Source organism: Eulemur rufifrons, chromosome 7 (genome assembly GCF_041146395.1).
Source record: "Eulemur rufifrons isolate Redbay chromosome 7, OSU_ERuf_1, whole genome shotgun sequence".
NCBI lineage: Eukaryota > Metazoa > Chordata > Mammalia > Primates > Lemuridae > Eulemur > Eulemur rufifrons.
This window is the reverse complement of record NC_090989.1, coordinates 142,818,936-142,835,835: the sequence shown is the minus strand read 5'-3', so window position 1 is coordinate 142,835,835 and position 16,900 is coordinate 142,818,936.

Below are 16,900 nucleotides of genomic sequence, written 5' to 3'. Positions count from 1 at the left end.
TTTTGATAGGCTTACAGCTGGGTAGAAAGCAAGAGAGACATTTACTGATTCATTCATTTAGCATATATTTATTATGCCTACTAAATCCAAGACTGTGTTTTTAATTAGTGACAATATAGCAGGGAACAAAACCAATAGGTTTTCTGCCTGTAAGAGCTTAGATTCTAAGGAGAAAGAAAGAGAAAGAAACATATAATCAAGCAAGTAAGCACATACATAATATATCTACAGATAGGGACAAATGCTATTAGAACATAAAAAGCAAATAATTAGGTAGATGTAGGGGAGGCTACTTGAAATTGGGTTTGTCAGGAAAGTACCTTTGAGGAGATATTTGAGCTTTAACTTGAAAGATTAGAAGGAATTACTCATACAAGTTTCAAGAGAGAGTGTCTCAGGCAGAGAAGCTAATAAACTAGCTTGTAACATTTGTAGAACAGAAAGAAACCACAGAAACTAAATTTAGTAAATTAAAGGAGAGAGTTTTATGAGAAGTTCCAAGAAGTGATGAGGGATCTCTTCATATAGAGTCTGGATATCAATGGTGACAATTTTAGATTTTATTCTAATTATAGAAACAGGTGATAATTTTAAAAGAGTATTGATATATTATCAATTACATTCATAAACAATTATTACAGCTACAAGGACTAAAAGGGGATGTTATATATGGGGCAAGAATGGAAGCAGGAGATTGGTGAGGAAGTTGTTTTAGTAACTCAGGCAGAGTAGATCATGGTAGAAATTGAAATGATAATAAACAGTCAGACTGAGGATATATTTAGAAGATAGTGTAGATAGACCTTTTACTTTATCTAGTGTAGCTATTAATAGATCTTGGCTTCAATATGAGAGTGGAAGGAAAAGGAACCAAGAATAATTCTTATTGTGTGGGGACAGGCCTAAAAATAGGGTAAATGTGTAACAATGATGCCATTTACAGAAATCAGGACAACTTTAGAAGGGACATATTTTGAGAATAAAAGCAAGAATTTTGTTTTGATATGTTCAGTTTGAGATGTTTGTTGAACCTTTAAGAGATACCCAGTAAGCAACGAATTTATAGGTCTACATATCAGTGAAAGTGACGATACTGGGAGTAGCAGTTTGGAGGGTCATCTATGCATTGATGGCATGTAAAGACATAAGTCTCAATGATAAGTATTTCATAATATTTTTTTTAAAGACAGAGGCTTCTAGTGCTGAAATGAGGTGGCTTAGACTCACTTTTCCCTGCTGTTTTCCTCTAAATACAACTAAATACTCTAGAAATAATTCAATAGACAACCAAAATATGACTCAGGATAGGAAAGTGAACTGGTTATGGATATTAGAACTTGAGGAAAGAACACAGTGAGTTCTTTGGATTTTTGTTTTATCTTCCATATATCCTGGAGTAGGGGCTGCAGAAGCATGCAATCCAAAACCAACAGGATAGACAAAATGAACAAACAACCAAATAATGGAAGCTTGCTCTCTCTTGCCAAAGACTGAGAAGCATAAGCACATCAGAGAGCCAGTGGAGTATATCAAGGCCTTCTCTGCAACCAGCCACTGACAGGCTCTCTAATCTACCCAATAATCACTGGGGATGCTCCAGTGGGCAAACAACCCCCACAGTGACAGCAAAGCCCCTGGCCACTCCACAACCAGATCTCCAGCAAGTAGTCTGATTCCACCACAACATCAGCAGCAGCCACAACAGCAACAGCAGCAACAAAGCTACAGTGGACCTACCTAACCCCTACTCTACAACCAGGATCTGGTGTGTGGGGCCACCTATCCATAAAGATAGCATTTGAGAAGCCCAGCATCTCCCTGGACCTTTACCTACCTGTATAAAAAGACACAGACCCACACTCAATCCCCTATTATAGCATGGCAATGGATATGAAATCTAATGTTTGTGGAATTAAAGCCCACATAAAGCACCCAAAACTTACACCAGAACTAAACTTAAACTTAAGCCAGAACTAAACCTGAACAAGGCAACTGTCTGCTAAAATAGAACATTTAAGTAGGATCAAGAATACTCTCATGGAATGAGCAAGTGGTCTTGGATACACTTGACATACTAAGAACTAAGAATCACATGTTGGATGACAAAAGACAATCACTGCTGCCAATACCAAGATAAATCAGTGATGGAATTATTTGACAAGAATTTTAAAGTAGCCATCGTAAAAATGCTTCAATAAACAATTATAATTTTTCTTTAAAACAAAAACATTTCATAAAAGAAATATTATAAAAATTATAAAATAAAAAATAGAACTGAAAAATATAATAGCCAATATTTTTTAGTCAGTAGTAGAGAGGAGATGACAGTAAAGAATCAGGGAACTTGAGGCAGATCAATACAATTTACTCAATCTGAATGACAGAAAAAAAAAGTAGAAAAAATAGATAGTGCCTCAGGAATCTAACAATAAGAAAGAAGATTCAATATTTGCATTGTTGAGTTACCAACAGCAGAAAAGAAGGAGTGTAAGCTGGAAAAATATTTGAAGAAATAATGGCTTAATACTTCTGAAATTCGCTGAAAGGCATAAACCTACAAATTCCAAAAAGTGAGTGAAACACAAATAAGAAAACCTAAAGAAATCCACAACAGGACACAACATAATTGGATTTTTAAAAACTAAAGACAGAAAAAAAAAAAACTGATAAAAAGAGCCAGAGAGAAACAACATATTACTTATAACATATAGAGGAACACCAATTTAAATAATTTGAATAATAGCAGATTTCTCATCTAAAATCATGGACGGCAGAAGTAAGTATACTGCACAAAATTTTTAAGCACTGAAAGAAAAGAAAGATCAATGTTGAGCCCTATATCCAGCAAACTATCTTATAGGAATGAAGGACAAATAAAGACATTCTAAGATGGGGGAAAAAAAACTAAGAAAATCTGTTGCTAATATTAATATACTGACCACTAAAAAATGGCTAAAGGAAGTTCTCCAAAAAGAAAAATAAATAATAGCAGGAGAAGGTTGGGACATTCAGATAGAAAATGTAATGAGTAAAAATAAAGATAAGTATAATACACTATCACTTCATGACTTTATTAATTTGTACAGTTATTCCTCTTGTTATTATGCTTCACTTTATTGCACTTCACAGGTACTGAATTTTTTACAAATTGGAAGTTTGTAGCAACTCTGCATTGAATAAGTCTATCAGTGGCATTTTTAAAATAGCACATGCTCACTTCATGTCTCTGTGTCACATTTTTGTAATTCTCACAATATCTCAAACTTTTTCATTATTATATCTGTTATGGTGGTCTGTGATCAGTGATCTTTGATGTCACCATTGTAATTGTTTTGGGGCACCGCGAACCATACACATATAAGATAGTGACCTTAATTGGTAAATGTTGTGTGTGTTCTGACTGCTCCACTGACTGACTGTTCCTCTATTTCTCTTCCTCTCTTTGGGCCTACTTATTCCCTGAGGCACAATGATACAGAAATTAGGTCAATTAATAACTGTACAATGGCATCTAAGTGTTCAAGTGAAAGGAAGAGTCACACATCTTCCACTTGAAATCAAAAGCTGGAAATGATTAAGCTTAATGAGGAAGTAAAAAGCCAAGATAGGCCCAAATCTAGGCCTGTTGTGCCAAACAGTTAGCCAAGTTGTGAAAGTAAAGGAAAAGTTCTTAAAGGAAATTAAGTGTTACTCCAGTGAACAAGCAAATGATAAGAAAGTGAAACAGTCTTATTGCTGATGTGGAGAAAGTTTGAGTACTTTGGGTAGAGGATCAAACCAGCCACAACATTCCCTTAAATGCAAGCCTAATCCAGTGCAAGGCCCTAACTCTCTTCAATTCTATAGGGTTTAGAGAGGTGAGGAAGATGCAGAAAAAATATTGGAAGCTAGAAGAGGTTGGTTCATGAGGTTTAAGGAAATAAGTCATCTCCATAAAATAAATGTGTAAGGTGAAGCAGCAAGTGCTTACGTGGATGCTGATGTAAGCTGCCCAGAAGATCCAGCTAGGATAATTGGTGAAGGTGGCTACCCTAAACAACAGTGTTCAATGTGGATGAAATAGCCTTATGTTGGAATAAGATGTCATTTAAGCCCTTCTTAGAGAGGAGAAGTCAATGCCTGGCTTCAAAGGTAAGACTGAATTTCTTGTTAGGGGCTAATGCAGTTGGTGATGTTAAGTTGAAGCCAATACTCATTTACCATACCCCAAATCCTGGGGCTCTTAAGAATTATACTAAATCTACTCTTCTTGTGCCCTGTAAATGGAATAACAAAGCCTAAATGACAGCACAACTGTTTATAACATCATTTACTGAATATTTTAAGCCCACTATTGAGACATATTGCTTAGACAAAAAGATTCCTTTTAAAATATTACTGCTCAGTGACAATGCACCTAGTCACCCAAGAGCTTTGATGGAGGGGTACAAAGAGATTAACACTGTTTTCATGACTGCTAACACAATATCCCTTCTATAGACTATTGATCAAGGAGTAATTTTGATTTTCAAATCTTATTATATAAGGAATACTTTTTGTAAGGCTATAACTGCCATAGATAGTTATTTCTCTGATGGATCTGGGCCAAGTAAATTGAAAACATTTTGGAAAGGATTTACCATTCTAAATGCTGTTTAAAACATTCATAATTCATGGGAAGAGGTCAAAATTCAACATAAACAGGAATTGGAAATTATTGATGCCTTCATGAATGACTTTGAGGCATTGAATACTTCAGTGGAGGAAGTAACTGTAGATGTGATAAAAATAGCAAGAGAATTAGAAGTGGAGCCTGAAGATGTGACTAAATTGCAGCAGTCTCATTATAAAACTTGAATGGGTGAGGAATTGCTTCTTATGGGTGAGGACAGAAAGTGGCTTCCAGAGATGAAATATACTCCTGGTGAAGATGGTGTGAGAATTGTTTACATGACAACAAAATATTTAGAATATTACATAAATTTAGTTGATAAAGCAATAGCTGAGTTTGAGGGAACTGACTTTATTTTGAAAGAAGTTCTACTGTGGGTAAAATGCTATTGAACAGCATCACATACTACAGAGAAATCTTCATGAAACAAAGAGTCAACAGATACATTGTTGTCTTATTTTAAGAATTTTCCACAGCCACCAACTTTCACCAAACACCACATTGATCAGTCAGCAGCCATTACATTGAGGCAAGACCCTCCACCAGCAAAATGATTATGATTTGCTGAAGGCTGAGACGATCATTAGCAATTTTTTAGCAATAAAGTACTTTTAAGTTAAGGTTGCACATTTTTTAGACATAATTATATTGTACATTTCATAGACAACAGTATAGTATAAACATAATTTTTATATGCACTGAGAAACCAAATGTTTTGTGTGACTTACCTTACTGCAATATTTACTTTATAGCAGTAGTCTGGAACTGAACCTGAAATATCTCCAAGATATGCCTGTATTTGGTGTTTATATGTAACAAATCAAAGCTAATATCATACTGAATGGGGAAAAGTTGAAAGTTTGTCCTCTAAAATTAGAAACAAAAAAAGGATGCACACTATTACCATTCCTATTTAACATAGAGCTTGAAGTTATAGACGGAACAAATAGTTAAGAGAAAGAAGTAAAAGATATATAAATTAGAAAGGGGGAAGTAAAATTGTTCCTGTTTGCAGATGACATGACCTTATATATAGAAAACCCTGAAGACTCCACCAAAAATTTTTAGAACCAATAAAGAATTCAGTAAGTTGCAGGATACAAAATCAACATACAAAGATCAGTAGTATTTTGATATGCTAATAGTGAACTATCTGAAAAAGAAATCAAGAAAATAATTCCATTTACAATAGCTACAAAAAAATGAGATACCTAGAAATAAATTTAACCAAGGTGGTGAAAGATCTCTATACTAGAAAATATAAAACATTGATGAAAGAAATTTAAGAAGACACAAATAAATGGAAAGATATCTATGCTCATGTATTGGAAAAGTCAGTATTGTTAAAATGGCTTTATTATCCAAAGCAATCTACAGAATTAAAGCAATCTCTATCAAAATAACAATGACATTTATTACAAAAATAGAAAAAACAATTCTAAAATACAAATGGAACCAAAAAAGACCCTGAACTGCCAAAGCAATCCTGAACAAAAAGAACAAAACTGGAGGCATCATACTATCTGACTTCAAAATATACTACAAAGCTGTATTAACCAAAACAGCATAATATTTGAATAAAAACCGAGTCCTAGACCAATGAAATAGAATGGAGAGTACAGAAATACATTCCCATACTTACAGCCAACTGATTTTCACCAAAGTACCTAGAACACACATTGGGGAAATGACAGTGTCTTCAACAAATGGTACTGAGAAAATGGGATATCCTCATGCAGAAGAATAAGATTAGATCACTACCTCTCACCATAAACAGAAATCAACTCAAATTGATTAAAGACTTAAATATAAAGTCTGAAACTCTGTGACTACTAGAAGAAAACACATGCAACACTTTACCACATTGAGTTTGACGAATGAGATTACATCAAACTGAAAAGCTTTGTACAGCAAAGGAAAAAAAACAGAGTGATGAAACAACCTAAGAAATGAGAGAAATGTTATATTTTTGCAAACTATACATCTGACAAAGTGTTAAAATATCCAGAATATATTAAAAAAACACCTAAGCAACTCAACAGCAAAGAAACAACTCAATTATAAAATGGGGAAAATACATTAATAAACATTTCTCAAAAAAAGACATATAAATAAGTATATGAAAAATGCTCAACATCACTAATCATCAGAAAAGTGCAAAACAAAACCACAGTGAGATACCACCTCACTCTATTTAGAATGGCTATTATAAAAAAGACAAAAGAAAACAAGTATTGGCAAAGATGTGGAGAAAAGAGAGCACTTACTTTTGGTAGGATTGTAAATTATTACAGCCATTATGGAAAACAGTATAGAGGTTCCTTAAAAAATTAAAAATAGAACTACCATATGATCCAATAACACCACCATTGGGTATATATTCAAAGGAAAAGAAATCAATATGTCAAAGAGATATTTTCACTCTCATGTTTATTGCAGTACTATTTAGAATAGCCAAGATACATAATCAACCTATGTGTTCAATAATAAATGGATAAAGAAAATATGGTACATATACACAATAAAATGTTCTTCTACCATAACAAGAGAACAAAATCCTATCATTTACAAAAATATGGGTGAACCTGGAGACATCCTGCTAAGTGAAATAAGACAGACACAGAAAGGTAAATACCACACGCTCTAACTCATATTTGGAATTTTAAAAAAAGAGTTGATATCATAGGAGCAGAGAGTAGAATGGTGGTTATGACAGACCAGTGAAAGGAATGAGGAAGGAAGGGTAGGGAGATATTGATCAATGGGTACAATGTTACAATTGGATAAGTCTGGTGCTCTATTGCACAGTAGGGTGATGATGGTTAACAGTAAGGTATTATATATAACAAAATAGCTAGAAGAGTGGCTTTTGAATGTTCTCACAACAAAGAAATGATAAATGCATGAAGTGATGAATATACGAAATACCCTGATTTGATTATTATACAACATATATATGTTTCAAAACATCAAATTTTACCCCATAAATATGTACAATATAATGTGACAAAGATGCTAAGAACACACAGTCACAGTAGGGAAAGAATAATCTCTTTAACAAATGGTGTGGGAAATTTGAATTTCCACATACAAATAAATGAAATTAGACTCTTATTCATACTATATTAAAAAATAAAATGGATTAAAGTCTTAAACATAAGACCAAAGTTATAGAACTACTTGACAATAACATAGGGAAAAGTTTTTGACATTGGTCTGGGCAATGATTTTTGATCTGACACCAAAAACATAGATTTAAAAAAAGTGAAAATGGACAAATGGGATTACAACAAACTAAAAGATTTTTCCTAGGAAAGAAAATAATCAATAGAGTGAAAAGAAAATGTACAGATTAGAAGTGGCAGAAAATACTTGCAAACCATATATCTGATAATCGGTTAATATTCAAAACATATAAGGAACTCTTACAACTCAATGGTTAAAAAATGAGCAAAGTTCTTGAATACACAGTTCTCAAAAGAAGACTTACAAATGGCCAACAAGTATATGAATAGGTGATCAACATCATTAATCATCAGGGAAATGCAAATTAAAACCATAATGAGATATCACATCAGACTTGTTAGAAAGGCTATTATAAAACAAAACAGAAAACAAAAGATAAGTTTGGCAAGGTTGTGGGAAAAGGAATCCTTGTACTCTATTGGCGGGTATGTAAAATGGTACAGCCTCTATTAAAAACAATATGGAAGCTCCTCAAAAAAAAAAAAATGAAAACTAGAATTTCCATATGATCCAGCAATTCCACTTCTGGTTTATTTATCCAAAAGAATTGAAATGAAGATCTTGAGGAGATATTTGCACTATGCTCATTGCAGCACTATTAACAATAGTGAAAATCTTGAAAACACCCTGAGTGTTCCCCTGCGGATGAATGGAGATAGATTATGTGGCAAATACCTATTAATATAATGAAATATTATTTAGTCTTTAAAAAAAAGAAGAAAATCTTGTCATTTGCAACAACATAGATGAACCTGGAGGACATTATGCTAACTGAAATAAGATAGTCACAGAAGAACACATACTAAATGGTTCCATTTATATGAGTTATCTAAAATAATCAAACTCATAAAAACAGAATAAAATGGTGGTTATGAGGGACTGAGGGGAGAGTGAAATGGGGAGTTGGTGTTCAGAGGGCATCAAGTTTTGTTTGTGCACAAAGAGTAAGTTCTAGAAATCTGTATATAACATCATGGCTATACTTAACAATGCTTTATTGTGAACTTAAAATTTGTCAAGAGAGTAGATCTCATGTTAAGTGTTCTTACCACACTAAAAACAAACCCTCAAATTACTCTAGTAAATAGCCCACTCAAAACTTCTGATATTGTCCTATAGAATAATTTACAACAAAACTGAGATCATGATAAAAAAAGAAACACACAGAGAAAGAAGCCACTAAGAACTAAAATCAGCAGAGGCAACAAACAAGAGAAACAGGTGCAAATGATGAAGCTACTGAAATTATCAGATGCGGGATATAAAATTATATATATCTTTTAAAAATTACATTCTCTAAAATATGTTTTAAGAAGTAAAGAATTGAAATTATGACTAAGGAAATGACAATGGTTATTTGACCACAAAATGGCACTTACAGAAATTAAAATTATTTTTGTTAAAGTAACTCAAAGGAGGAGTTAAACAATAGATTGAACACAGCTAAGAACAAAGGGTAGACAGGAAGATAGAGCCAAGGAAATTATAAAAACTGCGATAGTTAGAAACTGTAAGGATGACAGAAGTTAAAAAAAATTGGAGATTGAATAGAATTCCCAAAATACATGCATTCAGGAAATTATAGCAAGCATGGGGCAAGGAAAATATAAGTAAGAGTAGCAAATGTTGTTCAGGAATTTAAGCCATAAAAACTCATACTAAGAAAACATAAGAAATCTCAACCTTTATAAAAAAAAAAAGACAGCCACACCAAACACATAATAGTGAAACTATATGAGACCAAATAAAAGGAGAAAGTCTCATTAGCAAGTGAAACAGGTGACTGTATAAAAATAGAAGTAAACAGCTGATTTCTCAACAGCAAAAATAGGACTCAAAAATATTAGTAATATCATAAAAGTAGTTGAAATAAACCTAAATTTTTTTAAAGAGGATAAAATAAAGATGTGTCATAGAAGCAAAAATAAGTTTTCTACCCAGCCTCCAAAACTGTGAGCAAATAAATTTCTGTTGTTTAAGCAACCCTGTCTGTGCTATTTTGTTATAACAGTCCTAGCAAACTAATACAGTTACATAACATGTCTTTCCAGTCATATAATATTTTCAAATTGACAAAATTATAGAGATAAAGAACATATCAGTGGTTGCCAGGGATTAAGGAGGGGTGCGGAAGTAAGGTGGTTGTGCCTGGAAGAGGGTAGCTTAAGAAATCCTCGTAATGGAGCTTTTCTGTATCTTCACTGTTATGGTGGCCACATGTGTCTACACATGTGATAATATTGCAGTGAACACACATGAATGAATGAATACACACACACTATGAGTGCATGTGAAACTAGTGACATCTAAGCTCGGGGAGTGGATTGCATCACTGTCAATTTCCTGGTTATTATATGGTACTATAATTACACAAGATGTTACCATTGGGGGGAACTGTGTGAAGGGTATACAGCATCTCTCTGTATGATTTCTTACTACTGCAAGTGAATATAAAATTCTCTCAAAGTAAAAAGTTAGAAATTATAGAGATGCTTTGAGGACTTGTATTATATCTTCCTCCAGATATGATTTGAATTTATTTCTGGCAAGTGCCCAGGATCACTATAATTCATGATCACCTTAGTGTAATTTCAGGGATTGATACGAATGCAAGCTGAGATGTAGTTCATGTAAAAGCACTTCTATTTCCAGTTTACCCTTTCTAGGATATAATTCTTTGTGGTTATAATCAAAGGGTTGACAAGAGACCTATTGCTTGGCTTTGTAATAAGGTTTTATTGAGACATAGCCACACCCATTTATCAATCATCTACAGCTAATTTCATGTTATAATGACAGAGTTGAGTAATTGGAACAGAGATGGTATGACCGGCAAAGGCAAAAATCTTTTCTATTTGGTCCTTTACAAAAAAAGTTTGCCTACTCCTGTTGTAATTCAAAATGTGAAATTTTATACTTGACAGTCTTGTCAAATTTTTATTTCCACTAAACTAATGAGGTTTCAGATGTACTGCTTAGCTTCTCATTTTTTTCTATCTTCTGAATTCTGTAGAGGACTTTGGAGGAAAAGCAGCCTTGAATGGCAGTCTGACCTGTCTGGGTTCTCACGTTTTCCTGAATCTTTTTTCTGGAAATTCATCACAGCCCTATTATCAATCCTTTATCTTCAATCAGGTTTTATGTCCAGTGATTTTAATTGTTCTCAGCAAGATGATTGGTCTCATTTGCCTAGTCTGCCATTACCAGAAGCAAAAGCCACGAATCTCCCCAGTTTCAGTCTCCATAGCACCTAATAAAAGAGTGACGACTAACCAACCACTCATTAACCACATGAGCCCAATTTTTAAAACTCAGAGCGCTCAGGTCAGATCCATCTAAAACATCCAAATTGTGACTTTCACCATTTACTTGGGTTTTTAGTCATCTTCGTGATGAGTCCCTGAAGAACTCATGAGACTGACTGGCCATGTGAATAATTTGAGAATCATTAAGCTAGAAATAGTCATCGGAGTATCTATTATCTACAGGTTCCGCTTTGGAGTAACCAGAAAGCGCGAGGTCAGGGACCTTCAGGTTTGAGGCTATTTAAGGGAAAACTTTAGAAGACTCTGAGAGAAGTGGCTTTTGATAAGCTTCAAAGTGGTACTTGAAAGAAATGAGAAGCATGCTGAATGGGTGTGTGAACAGAGGTTTCATGGTCAGGAAGGGCAGCAGTGAGAAATTCAGGAATATGGAACTCCAGCAGAGAGGCATGAGTAAAAGGAGCAACCACATCCAATGGGATGCATAGAACCTGTTTGCTATATATATAATTTTCTTTCCATTGGCTGGTGGTCAAACACTGTCCTCTTTGTAATGGCACCTCCAGATGTTTTACACTATTTTAGTGCAGCCTTTCGTCTCAGAATATATTGCCATGAGATCATGAATTCAGACAGACTTTTTTTCTTCTTTTGTATTTTTTTTTTTTTTAACAATGAGATGAAAGCATTTTTCATTCAGGGCATGATGTGATAAAGTCTTCAAAATTCTCCCACTGTGAAGTTCTAAGCCACAATTCATTTATAGTTTGAAAATAGTGGCAAAGATATTACAGAAGTACAGAGAACAGGCATAACAGTGGACATTATTGTTATCATTAATAATAATTAGGAGAAAAGTGATGGCATGTACAGTGACAAGCTTCACTCTGCCTCGCTAATTCTATTTGTTCAGTCCTATCCATTTGGTTGCATCTTAAAAACTTATAAATAGCCAAAAGGCAAATTGTTTAGAAATTATTAAGAATCCAGTCATATTCTTAAATTCTTACAATTTGAAAATGCATTTTTATCCACATTTAGAATGTTACCTTTAAAAAGCTAATCTCAGCTATACTTCATTTAGGAACTGTAGCGTCAGTCTGCCTGCCCAAAACAGCTGTGGTCACCTCTAGCCCACAGGCAACTTTGTGAGGATTTGGAATAACATTCCCTTTGGTGAGACACAGCTGCATTGATATGTGGCTGGCATGGGAGACTGGACAGTGAAAAAGGAATGATGAAACTGTGAAAAAGGAACTAAGGACTTATGCTTGGCCAGGGCAATTTGGACTAGATTTCAGCTGCTACTCACTCTCTTTGCCAGATGTCCTTGTGAAGTGACATCCCTGAAAGTAAGTATGTGATATCCCTGAAAGCAATCACATATAAATTTAGGGAGTGGTGAATGCCACTTATCTGGCATTTGGCTTTGGAAAAGTTACCTACCTTTGCTGTTACAAAGCCTCATTTTGATGTCCAATTATGGGGTAGAAGATTACATTACAGAATGATCCATAATTTTCATCATAAATGTGGAATTTTAAATATGAGTATTAACACAATAGTGTTTGAACGTCTAGTACTAACACAACTGCTACCATTATTACTACCAATAATAGCTAACATTTATTTGTAATAATCCCTCTGGCAAGAGTAGAGAGCACATTAATGAATGGATACTCCAGGCAAAATATGGCAACTTAACAGAAGTCTGTTTTCCCTAGCTGAAACAGTCTGAAAAAGACCTTGCCCATATATGATATATTTTTGGTAATTGTTGCTGAATAAATAAATTAATTAATGAGCATCAGAGCAGCCCAAGTACCTCTGCCACATATCTGTCAAAACAACTCATTATCCTTGTTGGAACTGCAGAAACCAAAATTGCTTTGAAATCAGACAAATCTGTGTTTGAAACCTCTATTCTGGATTTGCTAACTAGATAACCTCAGGGAAGTTAATCAATCTTGCTAAACTTTAGTTTCTTTACCTGTAAAATTAGGAAATAATCTATTCTCCACAGGATTATTGTAAGTATTAAATAAAAATAACTATGTAAAGGACTTTGCCCATTGGCTGGCACCCAACAATCGTTTGACATATGGTAACTATTGTTTTTAGGTGTTTTTTTTAAAAATAAATCAATTTGTCTCTGTCTCTATTGGTGGTATACCATTTAGTGTTGCAGGCCAGAAATCTAGAATTTATTCTCATGATTTTTTCTTTGCTATAACCCCATAGTCAAACTCAAATTAACACCCCCTCACACACAAAATATATCTCCAATTCACCTCTTCCCTTCCATCTCCAATGTCACTACCCTAGATCAGACCTTCAATATCTCTTGGCTTGATTATTGTCAGAGGCACCCACCTCATCTCCTAGCTTCCAATCCCAGACCTAAGAAAATTCTTTATATGGACCAATATAGTTATCTTTCTAAATTCTATCCTAACCATGCCACTCTTTTGCTTGCATTTTTTCAATCTGCCCACCTCCCATCTATCTCCTGCAAAATAATTAAAAACTTTTAAAACTAGCATTCAAGGCCATTTACATTCTGGTTTTGCCTATTACTATAGACTAAGCTTTGCCTTTCCTCCATCCTTGCACCAGCTTTAAGCCAAGAGGCTTTCAGCTAGCTTTAAAATCATAGGCTTCATTATGAAAAATAATGGCCATATTAAATGAACATTTTAGGATAATCCCTTAGTGATATCCTACACTAACACACTTTGATTGAGATTCACTTCCAGCAGGTTTTGGTTTTCAATATGTTTTCCCTATAAAAACAGCTAGTTAGATCAGCATAAAGGCTACCCATTACAATTACAGAATGTTACCTTAATCTGAAGACCCTGAGTAGAGTCTTCATGCTAAGGAGCTAGGAGATACATGATTTGGCAATCCAGATTGACTATTCTTAGTTGCAACACAGTGCTTATGAGAGCAAGGTTACTCTCCATTCCACATGTGTGTCAAATCTGAGCATTGCTAGCTAAGTGGTGTATTTGGTACAACTTAGATTGCATGGCATATCTACCCACGATTGCACTGGGTCTCTTCAGACATTCTACAGCTATATTTATGTCCTTCTATTTCTAGAAAAAAAAAGTTTTTCAAAAGAGTATCTGGTTATACCTTTCAGATGATATAAAAGTTTAGACAGGTCTAAAGTGCCAAATATGGGCCTCCTAAGTTTATCATTCTGGCATCCCAGAGACACTATCAATATCAATAATATGTTTGGGTTCTGAGTTTCTTTATTCCCATCCAACTCATGCACACCTTCCTAAATCTGTTAGCTTTGCAAATTTCTTTGCCTCCTGGCCATGCTGGATTCTGTTGGGTATAATGCCAAAGTGCAGATAAAAGTTAGATGCTGTGTAAGTTCTTGGACCTAAAGAAGAACACATTTCAGGGCAATGCTGATTGGTCTGTGACACCTTCAAGTGAGAAATCCCTGGAAGAACAATAGTTGCACATTAGTAGCTTATCATTTTAATCAATGAATATGTTACTTTCTCACATTCTTATTTAAACTCTCACCTCATCTGTATATCCCATAAATTGATAAAACTGCCTTTCTTACTGATCAAACTATATAATAAACACATATATTTATGACTACTCTCGCCCACCTGGAATTTCAATAAAGGCTTATGTCAGGTGGTGAACAAATATGCTTGTGTCATTTTTTCCAACCACAACCCAGAGACCCAAAATCAGTGGCATCAAGAAGGCTTCCACTGAAAGTGGTGGTTTTGGCATTAGCATTTATGTCCTGTCTATATCAAAATGTCAGTATTTTGTCCATCTCATAGATACACGATGGAAACTCCAAAAATTTGGTTCAGATGTTGACACTGATTACAACACACATACACCAACAGGGTATGAAAAGGCTTTCTATTTACATAATGCAACTTTCTGGAGAGATCAAGATGGCTCCCACGTGATCTGAAAATAGCTTGAGAGATTAAGAAAAGGAGACTGTCTTGGGGTTTTATTGTGGTTTAGGAGTGAGGCTGGGATTAGAATTCCTGCACGTAGTTCAAACTTCACCTCAGTGACAAGGGAGGGAACACTCAGGCTTTCTTATTATATTGCCCAGATGTGGGGCAGAAGGGAAAGAGAGGTGAGGCTTAAAAATTGTTGTTGTCAAAAAGAAAAATAGAATCAGAATCTTTATTACATAAGGGAGTTTAAAAGGTGAAAATCTATAAGTCTTAGATAATCTGAATTGAAACGTTCGTGAATGGAAAATCCCAAAAAGATGTTGAAAAAGAAAAGCAATGGAGAATTTGGCAAGGAGGATAAAGTTACAAGCTGAAGTATGCACAGAAGTGATTGAGGATGCAAAGAGATTCAATTAAGCTTGCAGACTCCCAGAATGTTGATAGTCCAAGGAATCTGGTGCTATAAGGGGCTGGAGATGAGGTTCAAAAATGCAAATGGACATCAGTTGAAATCCTAAGGTGTAGTTGTTCCTCAGTGAAATTTCCTTCAGTGCACCCTTTTTGCCTGGACCATTTCAAGCAGTCTCATGACTTCCAGTATCACCTACATGTTGATAACTCACAGACCCATAGCTCTAGTTTTGTTCTCTCCCTTGATCCGCAGACCTAAACACCTACCTGCTTGCAGAAGATCTTTAGCTGTATGAAGGCAACTTCAACTCCACTGCCCCAAACAGAATTCATCGTCTTTTCCTTCAGCTTATCCCAGATTGTATTCTTATTCCCATGAATGACTTTGCAACATCTAGTCATCTTTTAAGACTCATCTAATGTTCCCTCACCTGAGAATACTTTTCTTTCCCACCTGTCTCCAGCTCACTCCTTAAGCTCTTTGGACTGACCTCTGTGTTGTTAGTGACCCAATAATCCGATATTACAATTGAAGATTCATCTGCCACTGTACTGCAAGCCCCTTTAGTGAAAGAGAGCATCTAATTTATAGTATTACTCTTATGGATCTGCCTGGATGCAAAATAAATCCTGTAGCTGCTGTAAATTTTACTCCACAATCTCAGTTGCGAAAAATGTCACCTTGTTTCATTTTATTAAATCACATAAAGTAGGTCTGAGATTCCCACGTAGCTCAGCTGGTGGAAAATTCAATCGCAGTCATGAGCTGTGGGAACTCTTTTCCTATTCAGGAATATTCAAACTTTATGGACCCTTTGCATTCAAGAATGCCTAAGGAACAGACTTCTATTTTCATTCTACACTTGACACCACTGATATCCTCAAAATCCTATTATTTATAGTATTATAGTATAGTATTATTTATGTAGGAGAGAAGGTTAGCTGTTTCTAGACCAATCTTGATTATGGAGAATTTTGACCCCAGATCCCAGGGCCTTAGCCATTTCTGTTTACTTTACTCCCTCTCTCAACACTTAGGGTTCTTTTGTCACCCCATAAATGGTTCCATCCCTTGAGGAAGCACTGCAGTGGGAACTGGTTGGCTATCTCTTATTTACAGAAAATACATTAAACTTGTTTCTTTTCCAAACTCAGAGAACTCCTCAAAAATATTTTCCTGCCATGGTTGGCCCACCTTTGTGCCCTGAATCCAAGGAATTCTTTTTTCTCCCACTCTCAACAAAAGCCTTCACGTATTGCTATATTTGGAGTATCTGGCAATGATTGCTTTGGGTCCTAAAATATATGTCATGAGCTGCTTCCTATAGTAGGGAGTAAAAATCTTTTCCAAAAAGTTTGGAGCAATCTGA